The sequence below is a fragment of the Marmota flaviventris genome, unplaced genomic scaffold (assembly GCF_047511675.1).
Source record: "Marmota flaviventris isolate mMarFla1 unplaced genomic scaffold, mMarFla1.hap1 Scaffold_55, whole genome shotgun sequence".
NCBI classification, from domain to species: Eukaryota; Metazoa; Chordata; class Mammalia; order Rodentia; family Sciuridae; genus Marmota; species Marmota flaviventris.
In genome coordinates this window covers 971,861-993,553 of record NW_027288355.1, presented here as the reverse complement: position 1 = coordinate 993,553, position 21,693 = coordinate 971,861, and the positions used below count along the sequence as shown (strand labels likewise).

General features: G+C 34.0%; 1 pseudogene; it reads left to right on the top strand.

The window, feature by feature from the left end:
• Window positions 1-20,735, top strand: part of LOC139704379 (growth factor receptor-bound protein 14-like) — a 50,015-nt pseudogene extending 29,280 nt beyond the window's left edge.
• Window positions 20,736-21,693: the final 958 nt, after the last annotated feature.

Sequence of the window (21,693 nt, the reverse complement as noted above, 5' to 3'; positions counted from 1 at the left end):
GGTAGAGAGAGAAGAGGGGAGGGGAGGGAAGGGGAGGGGAGGGGAAGGGGGATAGTAGAGGATAGGAAAGGCAGTAGACTACAACAGACACTAGTATGGCAATATGTAAATCAATGGATGTGTAACTGATGTGAGTCTGCAATCTGTATACGGGGTAATAATGGGAGTTCATAACCCACTTGAATCAAAGTGTGAAATATGATATATCAAGAACTATGTAATGTTTTGAACAACCAACAATAAAAATTTTAAAGAAATCTTCATCCCTTAATGAGGTGAATTGTTCAACCCTGAAACAAATATTTTAATTTTGGCACCATGATGAGTTGGAGGAAGAATAGCTCTTGTATCTTAATGCAGATTTGTTATTAAATTTATATCATAATTTGCATAGCAATAAAAGGAAATTGAGAATTAGCAAAATGTACATTGTGATATGTAATTTTTCTTTTCAGATGACTGCTTTGGTATAAAAATTGAATTACTAATTCAAAATTGATGAGAAATTTTTATCAATCTGGATATTTAGGAATTGAGTTGAAATTTTCTATGCATATGAGACATGTATACAAAATCTATTATAAACGATTGTACAGTTATTTGTGTGTGTGTCTGTTTTTCTGTTAACATATTCACTGAAGCATTCTTCACAGAAAGAACATTAGAAGACCATGAGCTGGTGATTGAAGTGCTGTCTAATTGGGGAATGGAAGAAGAAAATAAGCTGTACTTTAGAAAAAAAAATATGCCAAATATGAATTCTCTAAAAACCCAATGGTAAGTGAAATCTCCATTAACAGTCAATGAAAATTAAATGAGTCAGTTAAATTTTACATGAAGAATATGGTCACTATCAATAAAATATAGTTCCATTTAGTGATTCTGGCCCTTTAAAATTATACTCACATTTCTTATTCTAACAATGATTAGTCACCATGATACAAGAAGTTCAGACACATATAAAACATTTCTTTAGCCTTACTTGCAGAATCTCAATTGAGATGCATTTAGTCATTTAACTTAAAAATATAGGTAAACCTACTTTGGAGGCATTATTGCTTTTTTTTTTTTCTTGCCTTAGAGGAAAACTAGACAAAGCAACTGTACATTTGACTTTGAGATAAATTATTATAGATCCTCAAATCTATTCCAAAATGTAGTTTAAGTTTTTTTTTCACAATATTTTGGAAACTTAAGTAAGAAACTCTCTAAAACAAAAATAGATTGGTAATCATTGGGAATGTGTAGCTTAGCCAGAAATTTAAGATTGACATGAATCTTGATGCTTCAAATTATTTTGTTTTTAGTGACATAATTTTTGAGCTAAATAGAAATGAGATAAAGGGTAGCATATTATATAGCAAATACTACTTTCATTATAATTCTCTTTAAAAGAAAATAAATGTATGGCACATTCTAATGAAGACTAGGGATATAGAGAAGTCAGAATAGCCTCTGGGCTCATTAGTTTAAATTGTTTTTGTCTCTGCAGCAGTAGCATATTTTTACACGAAGTTTTGGATAATTGGATTGAAATGATCCTTTATGAAAAATATATGATACAAACCATAATAAATATTTTCAAACCCTGAAAGACCTCTTACATTCTCTTTTATTTTAACCTATTAATAGAAACATAATGGGATGATCTTTGACAAAGAAAATAAGAGTTCTAACAAAAATTAAATAGATTTGAAGGGAAAGCATTTTCTTGTTGCAAATCTTTATTAAAAGCTAAAATTTAAAAGTTGTATTTAAAGAAATATGGTTTAGTGCTCATTTCTGTTTTTTTATTATTATTATTATTATTATTATTATTATTATTATTATTATTATTATCATTATTGTTCTTTGTAATTTAAATAAGACGAGACATTCACTTTGTATAGTTGGAGCCAATGGTTCAACTGGGTGATCTGACAATATCTGGATACAGTTTTGGTTGTAGGACTAGGAGTGGGGTGGGGATCAGCAGGAGCAGTGCCAAAGTGGGCAAAGTTCGAATTCTGCTGAACATCCTCTAAGGCTCAGGACAGCCCCACAACACAGGATTATTAGACAAAATGTTAGTTGATCTGCTGTTGAAAAACCCTGTCATAGAGGAAATATAGTAGAATATATTTTTCCTAACTTGTATGATCATAAAATTTACCTAAGGGAGTCCCAGTACTTATTAAAAACACAGACTCCAAGACCTGGCCAGACCTACAGAATCAGAAACTCCAGGAATAAGGTCTGGGAATTTCTATTTTAAACAACTGCCATGGGTGAATTTTATTATTAAACAAGTTTGGAAAAACAGTAGGTGGAAAGAATTGGACTTCTAGTTTCCACACCGAGTCCTGGTTTCTCTATGTTCTTGACTGTGAACCTGGGTACAGCCTTTGCCCTTGACTTCTGTGAGCCTTGATTTTGTAAAATGGGTCAGTAGTCTTTTTGTACCTGGTAGAGTAGTTGGAGGATTTGGGGAAGAGATGTGGGAACAAGCTCATTGTCAACTTGAGGGCAGTGTCCTATGACTCCAGGTCAGAGCATCTCTCTGCATCATTGTCATCTGGGCCCAACTCTACCTCGGAAGATGCCTGAGGGTACAGTCCAAGGACCAGCATTTTCAGAAGCACTTAATGTGGATTTTAGATACATTGGCTTAAGGATCTTCTGCTTTAGATTTCTATACTGGTCATAATTCAAACTTTTCTAGCATAGGTTTAGCGATAATTTATCCTTTATTTTTTGTCAGTATTTTTTTCCAGAGCATATGGTGTCTTTTGCAACTGAAACCACTGGTGAAATATCCCCAACACAAATTTTACAGGTAAATTTATATTTCCATTAAAATACGTAAGAAATCACATAACAATGGGAAAATTTTAGGCATGCTCATATTTTGACATGTTGACTTGAATGTTTAATTTTTTTTGGGGGGGTGGGGGGCAAAAAGTTAACCAACCAACCAAACAAACAAACAAAGAACCAACCAAACATAAAGCTGGGTAAAGAATGCCCTAAATCAATTCATCCCCCTAAAAATATTTTTCTTCCCAGTTCTGGCCAGTTGTCAAAGGATTTTAAACATTCAAAAATGTGCACTATGAAAGGAAACTTTAGAGTTTTGCTTTGTGATGTGTGTATAGGTTATGTTATTCTTTTAAAAAATCAAAATTCTCAGTAAATTGAAGACATTTTATCAATAGATACATAGTATTAGCATTCATAATAAACACCTTCAATTCTATTTGTGATAAAATACTTAGCAATTAAATTAATGGAGGGATATACAGATATATTTGTTTCATATACCAACATCTCTAATAGCTGTGACAGAAATACTGGCATAGAATTGTAAGATATTCTTAGCTGAATCATGAATGCTGGTTATCTAATTAAAAATCTCCTTACTTTTGTGTCTGTTAGATTCATTTCTTCCAAACTAGCAGTTATTTTGGGGGGGCATTTTCCTAAGATATTGTCATTACAATAAATGAACAGTTTATTTTCATTTTGATAGATTAGTAGATTTGGTATCAGAAGCTCTGCAGTTGTTTTTCACAGGTTAATGTTGAGCTATGTCTTCATGAGGATTGAAGCTAAGCTCTAGGCATTCCTGAACTCACTCAGTATTCTCTGGTATTTCATAAAGATAACTTTTAATATTTCCAATACAATATGATTTTAATATATGAATCAGGCATATCTACCATAGATTTGTTTCCTGTGGGCTTTTCAATATGGGCATGCTTTATTTTCATACTTCAGAATATTTTAGAAATATGATTAATCCCCAGATGTTTTTCTGAAGGCTGCTTCTATGCCGCTGGGTTTCACAGCCACCCCCCCCCCCCCCGCCATCTGAATGTTAGGGTAAATGACAACTTCAGGACTCCCAACTCTCAGCTCCCTGTAGGCTTCACCATTGTATTGTGACTCAGTGGTTGGTGGAGGTTTTCTTCTATCTCCTTTCCCAAACCCTCCTCTAACATAATTATATTGCTTTAATGCTAAATTATAAAAACAAGAAAAATTGTAGACTTTGGAATTAGATAGTCCTGCATGTGCCCCTGACCTCTTCTCTCCACTGAGGCAATGTTTCCACTTTTTAAAATGTTTCTTCTTTTTCTAGTTTGACTTCCATGACTCTCTTTTTAAAATTTAATTGGTTTGGTTTAATAACTTGGAAAGCACTCAAAATAAAAAACCTACTTACCTGTTTTACATGTCAATTAATTAATATCTGTCGCTCATTAAATTTAAAAAACTTTAGTAAATTACTTTAAAAAATGTAGGTATGTACTATTGGCATTTCCATGAATAGTCTTTAAAAATAAAGTACATTGTTGTAGTTAATAATTTCTCTTACTTTCAGTTCTTCCATTTGTTTATTCATAGGGATTTCTATTTTCTTCTTTTAATGAGACACTAATGCACTTCCAGTGTCTTATTAAGGACACTGAGCATGGCCATGCACACAGAGTGACTCCCTTCCATTCTCCTTTCGCTGACAATGTGTGTCCCCATCTCAGTTAATTACAACTGTATAACATAGTCTTCCAAACCTTAATGGTTTAAAGGACCCACCTGCATTTTGGCAACCATTTTGAGGAGCAGGGATTTAAGAAGAGTTTGCTTCATCTCTGAAGCACTTTGACTCAGTGGTTAGAGAAAATTCAAGGTCCCCTTCTAAGTTGTCCCTTTTACCACACATGCTGTGACACTCAACTCCTGTCCTCTCTTTCTCCTTCTGTGTGGCGTTTCGTCCTCCAGAGCTTTTCCAGTTTCACTGGGCTTCTCACCCATGGGGGTGTCCAGATAATCACATTTCCTGTGTGGCATCTGACTTGCAGAAGTCAAGTTGGTTTGAAAGCCATCAGGCTAGGACATATCTAGAACTGGCAAAGGATTACTTCTACAATTTTATTTTGGTCCAAGCAGTGATAGGCTTACACTGATTCAGGGTGGATGGAGAAACAAACTCTGCCTTTTCATGGTTTAAAGCCAAGATGCAATTGCAGAAGGACATGTGGGATGGGAAATATGGTTGCAGTCCTCTTTGGAGAAAACCCAGCCTGTCATAATGCCCCATGACAGAACTATGGAAGATAAGAGGTTGTATATTCTCATCAGCAAAGTGAAGTTGGCTCAACTTCTTGTCTTTAATAATTGAAGTCAGGATTGTGGTCTTCTATGTTATAACACAAGGAAATCAATAGGTAAACCTGTCAACTCTCACACACACAAAAAAAAAAACATGGGAAAGGATGAGAAGTATAGGACTTCACCCTATAAATGATGTCCAGCTTTACAAATAGACAATCAACTAGTTTATAATTTTGATATTTGATATTGATATTGTTTAGTTTTTCATACTTACATTTGATTGGTAAAAGGCTACAAAATCATTGTTTCCATAATATTAGGGGAGAGTCTAATTTTTCTTTCAGATGTTTCTAAGTTCAAGCACATATCCTGAAATCCATGGCTTCTTACATGCAGAAAAACAGGGAAAGAAGTCCTGGAAAAAATTTACATCCTTCTAAGAAGATCTGGTTTATATTTTTCTACTAAAGGAACAAACATCAAAGGTAAATTAAGTATCTGTGATATGTTATGTAAGATTATTAGCTGTAAATTAAAACAGACTTTTTACTTTGTTATATTTATGATTTTATTACCTGATATCAGGAGGTGGTGACATTTTTTGTATTCTAAAGATTTATCATGATATGTTTAAAAATTGTTCAGTTTTATTTCAAAGTAGTTTCTATATATCTTTGAGGATATCTGGATGCTCTTATTTCTGTACCACATATGTTGTTCATTTTTACCCACCCCGAGTTTACTCCTTTCTCTTTATCCAAGGCTGAAGGTTTTGAGGTCCAACATAGATTATACCTTTAATTTTCTCCCTGCACCTCCACCTTTTTTTCTTTCTTTTTGGTACTAAAGATTGGGTGTTAATAGGAGTTGCTAATATTGCTGAATATTTTCTCTCTTATTCTGTGTGTGTGTGTGTGCACATGCCCACACACACACTGCTACTAAAATTTAGTGCATATGGTATCAGTGAGATCTTGTTAAAATGCAGATATTGATTCACTAGGTCTGGGGTGGGGCCTGATAATTTGCATTTTCAAAAAAATCCTAGAGGATAAAGATTTTCCTGGTCTGAGACCATACTGCTAATGGCAAAGTTTTAGAGAACAGATGCATTTTGTCCAATTTTGATTGCACATTGAACCTCAGAATTAAGTACTTCTCCAAGTTATTAACCTATCACAGAATAATATGACCCAGTAATTTCCCATGACCAGCTTTAACTCTCAGAGATTTCTCAGAGAAGAAATAGCTGTTCATGTTTCCACTTTGCCTTGAAAATCAGACACAGTCCACTGCCAGATAATTTCCCTGAGCTCAGCCATACGAGCTTCCTTCTTGTAAAGTAAGATAGTCACACAACCCTTCTGGTTGTTTCCTGTGGTGTATTACATAGTACACAACTATGAGGCATGGCTGTAGTCTAATGAAGCAGGACACATTGTCCCCTTTACCTTTTTCCTAACTGCTACAGAAGCTCAAACCAAACTTCTTCCCTTTATGGAGATACCATAATTTGAAACCTGGATTAGGAAAACGTGTTCAAAAGTCATTGTTTCCTATATTCTCTCTCTGAATTCTGGAAATGATGAATAAAGAGAATAGAGAGTTTAAAATAGAATGTGTGTGTGTATGCCCACACATATGCGTGTGTTACATTATAAAGAAATTGTCGCTTGTCAATTTTAATAAAACTGTATCAAGTTCCTGATTATTTAAGGGTGTAGTGACATAGGTTTTTTTTTTTTTTTAATTTCTTTTCTTTTTGTCATATTATATTGAAATTGTATTTAGGTAATGTTTGCCCAAGGAATACATTATTTAACATTATAAACATACAAAAAGAAATATTGCAAAACATGTACCCATTTCAACACTCGTATGTATTTTTTAAGGAACCATGGCATTTGCAGTTTTTCAGTGAATTTGGAATTAGTGATATTTATGTGTCACTGGTGGGCAAAAAAAAAAAAAAAGAAAAAAAAAAACAAGGAGCACAAACTAACTATGGATTCTGCTTTAAGGTACAGGCTTAATATTTTGATAGATCAATAAAGCAAGCCTCAGCCTTTTAGGTAAGCTTGAGTTTCTTTTAATTTCTTTTAATAAAGAGACAGCTTTCTCTTACATATAGGATAATTTTAGTGGCTTTTATTTCAATAGGTGTTACCTTCAAGATGTGCATTAACGATAAACAATGTGCTGTGGCCCTTCTAGCCTAACAAAGCAGGAGGGCCCCGAGACCTGAAAATGCTCTGTGCAGAAGAAGAGCAGAGTAGGATGTGCTGGGTGACCACGATTAGATTGCTTAAGGTAATCTCACTGGAGGCATGAATTTCTATTAAATGCTGTGAGTATCATAAAAGTTTGAAAATATCTGTAGTTGAAAATGCAAAGAAGAGTGAATCCTAATATGAATCTTTGTGGCTACACGAGAAAGAAGAAAAATAGCCACCACCAAATGCATGTATTTTTTAATCTAAAAGATAAACATTTGTGGAGTAAAGTGGAATGGGCTAATATTTTATCTTTTGTTTATGAAGTAATATTCCATTTCCAGAAATTCTCTGATTTTTATTTTTTATTTTTCCAAGAGTATTATATCCATAGCCAGTATAACTGAATGGATGTCTCTCATTATACAACTTAGTCTACGTTTATACAACATTGCTTACAATTCAGTGTGAAGTGTGTTTAAAATGTGTCTGCCTGGATATGTTTCATGCGATTGTTTTATGTTCCATTTAGGTGTTTTATAAATTACATTCTAGCTTAATAATTACAACTTACTTCTAGTAGAACATCAAAAAAATTGTATGATTTTCCTATGAGCATATTTTTAAATCATCCACTTGGGTGTTAAATGGAAATTACAACTTCCATAAGCATAATTTGTTGATGAGCATTTGGAAATGAGTAAGAACCTTCTAAAGGCAGATACATGTAGAAAAGAGATATAGAACTGATTTCTTTCAGAATGTATTGAAAGCACATGTTTATTTAATTTATTTTGAAACTTACATGCCAGTAAATTTACACAACTTTACAGTTATAAAAGTAATCACTCATTTCCTTATAAAGACACTACTTTGATAATCACAATTGGGTAAAAATCATGATTTTTTTTGTTTGTTTTTGAAAAAGTAAAATACAAAGATTATGTCTGTATACTTTATTTAGTATCATTTACTGCCAAAGTTGACAAAATATACAAATTACTATTTTTCTTAATCCTTTGTTTAAATTAGAAGTTTCAGCATTTACCCAGATATTTTTTATAATTTATGCCTGATCACTAATATAATTTATTAACTTATAGATTTCATATTCTATGCATAACATATATGATTCACTTATTATCACATAAAGATTTAGATTATTAACAGTGAGTGTGTCCTAAAACTAGCTTTTTGATATATTTAGAAGTTAACATCAGAGAAATGGAGTCTTGTAGAATCCCTGGGTTCTGCCCTTTCATTAGGCTGAAGAGTGTACACTTCACTTCATAATCGAGTTCTCAGCTTATGTATTTACTAGGTCCACTTTGGACCTAGAAGTTTTTCTGCTGCCATTTCCATATTCGCCACTTGGTAGCTCTTCAAAACATTACTAGCATCCTGTGTAAGAGAGAGATCAGGGTAAAGAAGGATAGAACAATCATAATCAGATAAGTGATCAGACTAGCTTTGGAGGGAATTTTTATTTTTTATTTTTAAAAATTTTAAGTTGAGGTAAAATTCTGATATTAAAAATTAATCAAACTATTTTTAATGTGAACATTTCATTGACATTTAGTGCATTCAAAGTGTGCAACCATCACTTCTATCTAATTCCAAAACATTTTCATCACCACAAAATGTACCCATTAAGCAGTATCTCAGAGAATCTCAGGTTCCATTGATTTTACAAGGATACACTTTGTGATATTACAAAAAAATAAAAAAAAAATAATGACAATATAATTATGACAGGTGACTTTCACATCACTTTTGCCATTTGTTTTACTTTTATTTAAATAGTTATTATAGACTTATTTAGACTTAGCTAGAAATTTGCCATATTTCACTTTTGCATGCACAGACTTACTTATATATACATGTACATATGTCTAAATATGTAGACATTGCTATATGTGTATGTGTATATGTATATATGAAATGATAAATGAAATAAATTAGTCAAGATATCTGTAAAACTTCTTCCTGTTCCAAGTCTGGCTTTCCTGAATCATTTTCATCTCAGAGTCATGGATACCATTTACTTTCCACATAACGTCTGGCTTTGTGCCATCTTTGAAGAGACAAATATTGTATTTTGAAATGCAAGTGCAAGAATCAATGAAATATGCCAAAAATTTCCTTTAATTCTTCCATCTTGGCGATGTTTAGTTTCTGGAAGATTGTTCACTTCCTGCTTTTTCCCCTCATCTGATTATTCTCAAAGACCCTTTCAAGTCTGGTATAGTAAATTACCCCCAATTTAGAGACTTAAAATAACACAAACTTATTATCCTATATTCTTTTTTTTTTCTTTTTGACAGTATTGGGGAATGAACTTGGCAATCTACCACTAAGCTATACCCCCACATTTTTATATTTTATTTTGGTCAAGTGTTTTGCTAAGTTGCTCAGGCTGGCCTCAAACTTGTGATCCTCCTGTCTCAGCCTTCCTAGTTACTGGGATTGTAGGCATGTGACACTCCTCCCAGCTATCCTGTACTCTTTTAGTTCAAGTCCAGAATGGGTCACAGTCAAGGCTTGGCAGGGCTGCTTGCCCTTTGGAGTCTTCAGGGGAGAAACCACTTCCCTTGTTTTTTCCAGCCTTGTGAGGCCACACATATACCTTGGCTGGTGGCTATTCCTCCACTTTCAAAGACAGTAGTATCACACCAAGTCCTTCTCTTGCTACCAACTCTCTAGCTCTGTCCCTTCTGCCTTTCCCTTCCACTTATAAGTTCCTGGTGATTGCATTGGGTGCACGTGGAGAAGCCAGGATAATCCTCATCCCACATTCAGCTGGCTAGCAACCTCAGTTTCCTTTTGCCATGTAGCCTAACATATTCACAGGTTCCAGGGATTAGGATGTGGACATCTTTCTGGGATGGTTATTCTACCTATCATATCAGCGTTCCTTGTTTATTTCAATGACAAAACTTTTCCAGATGATGCCAGAAAAGGAGGCGAACATCCAGGAGTACCTTTAACCTGTAGCCAATGAGAAACCAGTCTGTCTTACATTTGAATATTAACAGATCCGGCCTCTCTTTGGAGAAATTCTAGTTACATATAGAATTGTAGAACATCAAAGACTTAGAAAAGTGGATTGCTCACATAGAATGTCCCAGTTACATATTCTCTCTTTCTCTCCCTTCAGTTAGAACTCAGACGGCTTCTCTGTTGTGGTATTTCATTGAGAAATGTTAAAGTTGGCCCATGACTACCCTTGACAAGAGTTAAATGCCTACTAAAGGTCTTCAATGGCACCTAGGTACCTACCTAACACTGCAGGTGTCAGGAACAATACATCTAGGAAGATAACCATCTTATTAGTAGGTAGCAGGTTTTTCAATGAAGAAGGTGGCCAATCCTCATGTTCCTTGTTAAAGTGTTGGTTTGAGGTTATTATCTATACTTCATAATGAACTTGACTAGGAATTAAGCTCTTCTGTCTTCTTTTTAAAGTTATTGTAGGGTTAGAGTTGATTTAAAGTGAATTTCGTTAGGTCCCATTAATGTCCTTCAAACCTTGAATTAAATAATTTTTTAAAGTTGGGAAATAATTGGATAAAGAAGTCAGCACACAGAATTTTAAATGAGTGTGGGTTTGTATTCATGTTAGAAGCAAAATCTTGAAATAATGATTCTCTTGATCCCCTCCCCCCATTTTTTTTGTTTATTTGCCTAATTACCAAATATATCCACTTTGCTAGAATTGGTTTTATGGAACTAGTAGAGAAATAGCACTGTTGAACTATTTATATAAAATTTATCGTATGGGTAAGATTTGATTTCATGGTGTCATTCAATATTTTCTATACAGTACTCTTTGTGTGTGTGTGTGTTTGCGCGCGCTCATGCATGTCTGTGAGTGTGTGTGTCTGTGCACCTGTGTGGGTACATGAAGGAATCCCATTTAAGGTGGACACTCAAGTACTGGGCAGAGTAGGTGTTGCTCAGAAGCTGTGTAGACAGATATGTGGGTCACAGACCCATACCTGGTGCCAGAGGGGATGCAGGTCAATAGAGGCTGGCCCAGGTGGGTCAAAGGGAGGTGCCAGAAGAGTGGCATGGGCAGGCAAACCCACCGGGAAACCTTGAGCTAAGTGGTGGTGCTTAGGCTAGAGCTTGACCCCGGAAGCAGTGTTGTGGCCTGATTGGGGTTTTGAAGAACCTAAGGGCTGGCACCTTTAGGGGGGGCCTTTTAGACCTGCCACTGAATTGCCATCTTACCTATCATTTGGACTCTGGCAGCCCCTGGAGGCAGGCATGGAGATGGTCATTCTCCTCCAGGTGATAAGGATGGTTCATCAGGGCCAACATGGAATCAACAGCAGCACATTCTTCTTCAAAGTCATCCTCCACACCTTCCATATACACTTCCACTGTCAGGCCCATTTGAGACCCAGCACCTGCTGGCTCAGGTGCTTCTGGGGCCTTGAGGAGATAGAACACAATGACCACCCTGCCAAATGCCAACATTACAAAGCTGGAAGCAGTAGATGGAACAGGGCTGCTGAGACCTAACATGAAGTTCATTATATCTTCATGAAATGGAAAGAATTGTGGAGTGTAGCCAAAATGTAAATAAATATGTATAAATATAAATAATTTAAAATCATAAAAAATTCAAAGCTGCCAATATAATTGCTCCCCCCCCCCCTCAACAAAATAGCTTAAATCTAAAGGAGTAGTTTCCAGATTCAGATGAGGATTCCTTCAGGACAAGTTTGCTCATGGCAGTTAGCAGTCTTAATTTTTCTCAAACTAATAATCCCGTTAGAATCCAGACCTCCTACTTTCCCATTATGGCCAGATGGCTCAGTCTGTCAGATGCTGCCTCCTAAAAGTGAAGACCCCACATTTCTAATCTTCTACATTGTATTTTGAAACTCTGAAATCAGCTGGACTCCTCAGTATTTTGGTTTTCTGAATGTTAAGCCCAAAAGTATTATGAGAATAATTATTCTTGGTTATAAGAATATTTAACCAAGAATGATATAGAGCCAAGAATTTTCCAGATAGGCCCCAATTTATAGTTTTACCAAAGAGACAAATTAATTCATCAATCATCAGAATGAGAGTGAATTTTACAGTGTTGCTTAGGACATATGTGAGGTTTTTTAAATCTTTGGAATGTACAGCATGACACCTTTCCCAAGTGAGCTTTCTTTTCACGAGACAAGGTACCAATCCAAAGGATTTTGCTGCAAATTATGTAAGTATGTAAGTAGAAACGTAAGTCTCAGTATAAAGTAATACCAGTATAAAGTAATACTAGTGAGCAAGACCTTAATTTGGGAGCCTCAGTAAAACAAACAAATTAAAAAACATATCTTTTTTAAATGTATTGTTGAAGGGCATTAAAAGATTTTCTGTCAAATTTTGGTTGCTTTACTTGTCTGTTTGAAGGAAAATCATAAAATTATTTTTTTATACTGATAACATATGATTAATGAAATAATATTTTAATTGAATTACCAGTGTAGTAAAGTAAAAGTTGTAACATTGTGTTTTTGTTTGTTTATTTTACAGTATGGCATGAAGCTGTACCAGAATTTCATGCCTCCATATCAAGGCAGAAGTGGCTGCAGTTCTCAGAGTATATCACCCATAGTAAGGATCGATTTTTTGAACCTATATTTTATTTTATATTTATATTATGTTAATTTGGTATTACATTACAAATATATACTACAATATATTTACCATTTCCTTTTGGTCAAGTAAAGTTATACTTTGTATGTATGATGTTATATTGAACTTTTTATACTTGGATAGCATATGTGTATGGTCTGTGATAAAAATCATAGGACATATATGAAATATTCAATTATAATACATAATGTTATATGTTCGTAAAATATTTTAAATATTTGAAGGAATGTATATTCTATGTCATTACATCATTTGAGGATTAGATTCTTAATAAGATAATTTGTAGAACATTTTCCTTGGCATTGTGTGTTTTTTAATTAATTTTCTTTGATTGTGGGTTTGCTTATTTATTTTAATACTGATTCTGAGGTTGTTGTAGCCTATTATAGAGATGCCAATGATTTCAAATTTTAAAAACTGTAATATACGCATGTGTATGTTTTTACTTTCTGGCTTTCTAACAGTAATTTTTTTAAGTTCCAGGTCCTTAAAAAGCAGACTGCTTTCCAGGAAATGCAAAAACTAAAAGTCAAAATATAGGTTATGCATTACATGAACTATGCAGTGCTTCTCAGAATTTTACCAAATGTAACTTGGATATTTATTTGCAGACACACACAGGAACATCTTTTACCTTCTTTAGCACTTAATTTTAATTTCCTGTGCTTTATCACAGAAATTTATTTCTGAACTTAAAGTTTATGTTCTGCAATTCTTGCTGCACTCCTTAATATTGAGTATACTAGAAATCCAGATGTATGTGCCTGTGTTACAGATAAGTTAATGCAGATTTCTGAAAACTGTGTTTCCACTTAGGCTAATAATGTGTTCTTCCTGACTGTGACCAAGGAAGGTACATTTACCCACATGTAATGAGCCAGGTGAAATGCTCAGTTCCAGGAATGTGGCATGAAATTATGTTGATTATGAAGCACAATAGATGATATAGAAAAAGAGCCCCTATTTTGTAGTTATGTTGCTTTAAATTATGGAAGAATAACTTTTCATCTTTGTATCATATTACTTTTAAGCCCTAAAATAAGAAACTAAGGAATGTAATGATTTTTATAATAGAAATCACTTTAAGGTGAATATTTTCTAGTTTGTCAGCTTACTCTTATCTTTCAGTCCATCTGTATATTAAAAATAATGAATTTTATTATCTTAATCCTTTCCTAAATCCCTCCAAATTTTCTTTTAGAATCTAGAGTTATTAGCATGGATGTATTAATAGCAGCCAAACCTTTAGAAGCAATTATTATTTAGTGTCCTTTTAATCATAGGAAAAAAATTGTTATAAATAAAGTCCTTTCCATTTTCATTACTTTTGTTAGAATACAAGTGTGATATTATTCTTACTTTTTCCCACTGAAAGTCATTCTGTTGTTGATCACGGCATATCTGAGTTTGTTTAGCCCGTCTTTGCTTATTCAACCCCATCTGTAAAAAGAACTGCTCCTTGAGTGAATCTGACTGGAATCAGGTGTGATAGGGGCAAGAGGTCCCAATGCCTTGTAGTAAGGGCTTGTTTTACACAGGAGTTGTGATCATAGAAGGTAGCACCTGAGAACTGTATCTATGCTATTTTTAATGTCTGTGAAGGAGACCTAGATGTTTGGGGAGGTATTTGTGTTTACTTTTGTGTGTATGGAGAGACCCACTTTTCTAGATGATTACAGAGGGATCAGTGACCTGAATAGTGCTGGTGCCCCTCACCTGTCTCTGCTGCTTTCTACTCAGGAACTGTTTTCAGTGAGTTACATAGAAAAGTTAGAATAATTTAGTTACCTTTCTCAAGTAACAGTATTCTCTTTTAAACTTGTCCATGTTTTGAGAAGAGAAACAAAACAACAGTTCTCATACCAAAGGGAGCACCTACCCATAATACCATGTGACAGCCACTCATATCAACTTTTGAAATGAGAATCATCAGCAGATATTTTAGGAAACCAGATAGATTTGGTTCATTTTAGGGTAAAGGAGGAATTCATTTAAAGGAGTGTCTCTTAATATGTTCCTGGCTGGAGTGAGGAGATCGGGAGAAAATATCTGCTCAGTTCTTTTTAGTCTTTACTTTTGACCCTGGGCTAGACTTGCTAAGCTGAAGTTTCTTTCCTTTACCTCCCACTATGTGGTACTTGAAATAACCCTAGATGGGACATATTGGTTGCTATTTTTACCATAAGGTGTGTGATCTTAGTTGGATCTCTGGTGTCCTGCAGTGTAAAGGAAGGGGGTAGTTGCATAATCTCCTGACTCATCTGGGGTGTCCACTGTATGAAGCAGATGAGAGAATGGTGTCTGGAGGAATTCTTTGCCCTCTTGTTCAGTCATTCTGAGCTGCAGGTTTATCAACATCCTTCAAATAGAGTGACAGAGAAAGCATGGCTAGTTGCCATGCAGTTATATTGTGTAAAAACCATTTTACATGTAAACCTCACTAAAAGTGGATACAAGCAGTCTCAGAGTCTGGCCTGGGTAATCCAGGATACACGCAGGCTTCCCTTCTTAGAGAGAAAGGCTATGCAATTAAAATCATGGCTCATTTTGCTACGGCCTACCCTGTTCATCCCCTAAGAAGAGATAGAAAAAGGAACAAATATTTGAGAAATACAGCCAATTCTGAATTTTACCAGCATTGCTTTCCTATGTGAAAGAAATTGAGCTGAAAATGACCTTTTGGGTTTGTCAGACTTTGCTTTACTTCCATTTCTTTGTCCACCAAAGGTAAACTATTATTTTTTCATCCACCACCTGCCATTCAATAGACAACATTTACTACACTCCTATTTCCTCTTAGTGTAGTTATTGTAGCAAATGGAAAATTTCTTTAATTGTCTTGTATTCTCTGTTTGCCAAATAATTATGGAACATGGGATCTTATTGTACATCTGGTCCCCTGTATTGGGTAGGGAGAGAACAACAGCTTGTTTATTTTTTTTTTCCTCACAGTATTTTTATGTTATCAGGAACTTCTCATTATAGAACCCATCTTGGCATGTGAAGTTAAAGATGTTATAAGAATAAATCTATCATTAGGATCCAGGTTTGTTACTCTGATTTGGACAGGCAGACACTTTCCATTAATGTTGGGAAAGCAAAAGTATATCCAACTGGTTCAAGGCCCAGCATGGAAGATCATGGGGTGAGAAGGGCAAACTAAGGTGTGACAGCAAATAGAGATTACTGAGACAGTATCTGTCTGGAAAGAGCAGCTGTCAGTTATAAAGGCTCCTGTAACAAATGGAAGATTGCATGCCAGATCTCTAGAAATATAGATGGACCATAATAAGATTGTCGGCCATTATCACATGGTTTGAAGAGAAAATGATGCTTAAAAATGGGATGGGTAAGGCAGTAATAAAGGAACCTAATTTTTTTTTTCTTGAGGATAAGGTTTTATTTGAAGCCCACATTTGACTATAGTATCTTTTCCAAATGTAGAAAGAGAGTGTGTGTGTGAAAGCCACAAGTCTCCAGATGCAGGTTGGCTCATAATTTACCAGTGTAATTTCACTTTGGGTTTTGTTCTTTTAGTAATTATTGAAGAATAAGTGATACACACACACACACTTCCATTCAGTTTTTTTTTATTTTGCTTAGTTTTAAGTTATGTTCCTAGTGTATAAGACATGTGAGACTCTTGACTAGAGCATTTGGCAATTTTCTCTTTTTTTAGTACTCATGACTCATTGTGGGATAGCATGCCTGTTTCTTGAAAGATGATTGCAAAATAGGACGCCAGAAAAAGGAAAATAAAAATAAGATCCAGGATTTATATGTTTTACTTTCCCATTAGAGACCATGAATATAAGAAGTAATTAGCAAAAACACTGACTTTATCATTGTTTTGATTACATTTTTTTAAATATGTCTTCTTTCCATGTCTGTGCTTCTGTCATTCAGAATTGTTTTTGCAGCTCTAACTTGGCCACCCATCTCTTCAAAAAAGAAAAAGTGTTTATATATTACATCATAATTTAAAAAAAAAATAGTTGTTAACAGACCTTTATTTATTTGTATGTGGTGCTGAGAATCAAACCCAGTGCCTCACACAAGCCAAGCAAGTGCGCTACTGTTGAGCCATAGCCCCAGCCCCATCATAAAAATTTTAATATGAAATCTAATATTATGTATTATTATTCTGCTAAATTTCATTTTCCAAATAAAATGAAACTTGACATGATAAGCTTTCAAAACACATACTCCAATTTGCTCCTTTATAAAATATGAGTACTATTTCTAAGAAGATATGTATCAATCTAAGTTACAGATTTTACATATTTTGAATCATAAAATTGTGGCTTCAATGTTTGTGTATTTGACATAAAGTTTAATACAGAGATGAGTTCAGAAGTGGTAGTTCCTTATAGCCAGTAGGAAGGGTTATTTCTTCCTCAGTTGGAGTTTTGCCATATTAGGAGACAATGTGAAAACGAGGTTTGTTTTAGGGGAAAGACATGCTTTCAAAGATTTTCATCACATTACTCAGCACTTAATTCATTTATCCTAACAAATAGCCATTGAACTTATTTAGCAAAGTTCTCCATAGCATCATTTTATAGTGAATATGTACTTTTAACTTTTTAATTTCCTGATAGCCACTTTGGGAATCCCAGTCTCAAATTGAAGCATATTGCCAGCAAAACAGTAAACGATTACTTTTGAAGATTTTCATGACTTGCAAGTGTTTTCTGGTTTTGTTTTGTTTTTCAAAAATTTTTTTTTCCAGAGAAGTATATCTGAGAACTCCCTGGTAGCAATGGACTTCTCAGGTCAGAAAAGCAGAGTTATAGAAAATCCCACCAAAGCTCTTTCAGTTGCAGTTGAAGAAGGACTCGCTTGGAGGATACTCATGATTTCACTTTCTTGAAAGAATTTTTAATTTGAGTTTGTTTCACCCCCATTCCTTGCTCAGAAAAAAGGATGTTTGCACCTGGGAAGTCACGGTAGACCCACTGCCTCCTCACAAACCTCTGCCACAAACATGGGTATGTCTGCTCCTAGCCATGGTCACTGAGCTGATGGGCAGCTTGACATGACTTTGGTGACATGTGGTTACTAAGTGATGGGGGACATATATGTAGTGAAATTGCATCACTGCAAGCAAACCTTTGTATTCATTCATTTTATTTCTTCAGCCATCCATTGGTCCCAGCCATGGTTTCACCACAAGATTTCCAGAGATGAAGCTCAGCGATTGATTATTCAACAAGGACTTGTGGATGGGTAAATTTGATACTTTTAGTGTTGAGTAGAATTTGGGTTTGGATTTTGGATTTGGATTGGATTTTGACAGTAAATAATAATAATTTATTCAGTGCACACCAAGTGTTTTTAATTTTGGCTTATCATAACACAGAAATGACTTTGTTCTGTAAGAGTGGCTATCATTGAATTCTAGCAATATCTGTATAATACCCAGTACACAGAGTGTGCTTAGTATTTATATATAAATTAACAGAGAAAAGAATAGTATTCTTTGTTCTTGACTAGGAGCACTAATGTTATCCATTCTGTGCCAATTCTAGCATTTTAGATATTAATTCATGAGAGGAAAAAAAAACTAACCTTCTTTTTGGGTAACAATGTTTCAATTTGAACAAGTAATTAATATGATTCTAAAATATGATTTACATTATGACATTATCCTATACATTGTAATTCTTTTTAGGTATAATGCAGGGTATATTAAGTAGAAATTTTTTTCTGATGTTTTCAATGTTTGCTTTTATTTCTGTTTACATCCCTATTGCTTTTTCTCTAAATATTAACAGCTTAAAAATATGAATCCATTAAAAGAGTACTTTTTGATTATTTTTTTGTGTTATCTTTTAATGGGATACCATGGAGTACACAAGAAAAGCATAAAATATTTTATGAGAGATTTATAATCTGAAGGATTTTCTTCTCACATTACTCAGTTTCAGATACTTTAATACTGCCAGGTTCCTTCCCAAATGCAGTACAATGAGAACATTTTATTGAGTATTGGATGAGAAATGAAACTGTTGTCAGTTTAAACAACTGGAGAAAGAACCTTTTATCTTCAAAAAAAACCTTTTATCTTCATTAGCACTGATGACAGTTTTGTAGTATGAGATTATGTTGTAACATATCATTCACCAAGTTGAATAATCATACCCACTGAATACACAGTTAAGGAGATCCCAGCTACAGCTTTTATGAGTACATATCCTGTTTTTGTTACATGCTATGTTTCTATGAAATCTGTGAGTAAATGTAGAAACATATTGAAATTCTTCCTCTCTCTTTTTAGAGTTTTCTTGGTAAGGGGTAGTCAGAGTAACCCCAAAATTTTGTCCTGTCAATGAGTCATGGACAAAAAATAAAGCACTTTCAAATTATACCACTAAGTAATTTGTGATTTCACATTTGTATATTAGATATGATCTTAATGCATAAGCTTTTGGAAACTTTGTTTTTCTGTTGTTCCTTTTATTAAATATAATGTGGGAGCTTGTGCTTTGACCAGAGTTAAGTTTGGCAGAAATGGTTTTATGAGCCTGAATTAATATAAGAAATACAGGAATTGTAAAAATTAAATTTATCTTTTTTCCATGAAATATGATTTAGCAATATTGTATAGACCCAATGCCACCTATTTTTAAAAGGCCACTAAAGATTCTTTTTTCTGAGTTCTATCCATTCCTTAAAAAAAAAAACATTATTTTAAAACCCTTTCTCTTCTTTTCTCTCAAAGACATTTTTTGCTATTATTGTTGCTAGTTTTTGTTCATTTGTTTTAAATTATTTGTATAGAAACACAGGAACTGTGAGATTGGAGGACATTTAAATAATCCTGGGAACATTTTTAAAATATCTGTGACTCTGTTTTTGTCTGGCACAACTTGCTTTGGGTTTTTTTTTCACTTCTGCTGATGTGTGTCAGCATGTGCACATATGTACATATGTGACATGCATATTGGAATCAGGCAGAGTAAAACAGATTCAAACTACTTTCAGGAAGGTCTTATTTAACTTACTAATGCTTTCCTTTGAATTGCCTCTTTTTGAAATCATTCAAAGGCCATAGAGAGTACCAACCCTGCTTTTTTGATTATTTGATCAGTGTCCCCAGCAATTATGAGCGTTTAATGCTAGAAGACTTCACCACCAAACAAAAAAAGTCAACTGACATTCCATTAGCATAATATATTATTGCTTCAGAATGAATTTGCTGATAAAAATTATATGAATAGTCATTTTTAATATACTGAGGCATTAAGTAGACAATGTTTAGAAACAGAAATTAATTTCTGTACACAGAGGCATTAAAATCTCCTGTCTACTTTTACACTGAATAGTACAGATTTCTTTCTGTTCATTGACTCAAAATTGTTAAACTATCCTAACTAAACAGAACTCTGGGAGAATTAGATGCAGAGAAAGTGGAGGCATGTTTCTTATCCAAGGATCAGATGATACTTCTTTTAAATGTAAGTGAAATTAAAGAAGTGGGCATGCCATGCTGTTCTCTGCACAATCCTTAGTTTTATAAACTTGTCAATTTTGGCATGAAGACATAGCTTGCAGTGGAACAACCATCATCCTTCTGGATTCTTTACCCTATTTACCAGCTTGTTGCTTTTCCTATTGCAGGTGGAAGATGATGGTGAAATGTTCCGCATGCTAGATGATGGCCACACTAGATTTATGGATCTAATCCAGCTGGTGGAGTTCTACCAACTCAAGAAGGGTGTTCTTCCTTGCAAGTTGAAACATTATTGTTCTAGGATTGCGCTATAGCTGAACCAGAAATTACATGTTAAACTGTTCAAGAGAAAAGACTCAAGGGGGAAAAATATTAAAAAGAGAGCATAAATAAGGGTAAAAATACTGTGGTGAAAGGAATATTTCACCTGAAAGTTATAAAAAATATTTCGTGCTTTGCAAACAAGCAAAAACTTGGATTGGCATTACAATCGTCATTTAAAATTTGTAAGTTGAAATTAAACCTTAAGAAAAAATGATTTGGAGCGTTCTTTTGTGGTTTCATATATTACTGTATTTTCTTCAAATATGAATACTTCAAACATTTATCTGCTCCTTTTTAAAATATGACAGCCCTAGAATTCTCAAACACCAAATATGAAGAAGAAATCAGGTTTCAGAATGACTATTTTGCAAACTGAATTCCAGTTATACTACTTTTTTAATATTAAGAAGCATGAAAAATCTTTAGTTTTTAATTAAAAGAAAGTATGCATGACTTGTTAATAAAACTAAAAACAATTTTGAATTGTATGTTCTCTGGCTTTATTATAGCCAAAGGATAAAATCATACTATGTGGTAGCAGCTTAAAATTTTTTGAAGTAAATTGTTTTTTTTTTTTTTTCTAGAAAACTTTCATTAAAGTCATTGAATTATCAATTGTACCATAAAATCTATACTAGTATTGAACATATTAGTGGCACATTGTTAATTGCACTTTTTACACTTCTTAATAATTGGCTGAGATTATCTATTTTTAAGAAAATGATCAAATTCTTTTAAAAAATTTGATAGTTTGCACACACTTTATGATATATAAACTATGATAACATAACATTGTCACCTTAATATTTCATGTTTAACTCATGCTTTTTAGAACATTCATTAGATCCTTTCATTAATAAGTCAGTAAACCAATTAAAATAGGTAGAAAGAAAGATTCAAGACCTATGAGGATCCTAATAGGTAAATCTCTGTTCTTCTCTTTGTGCC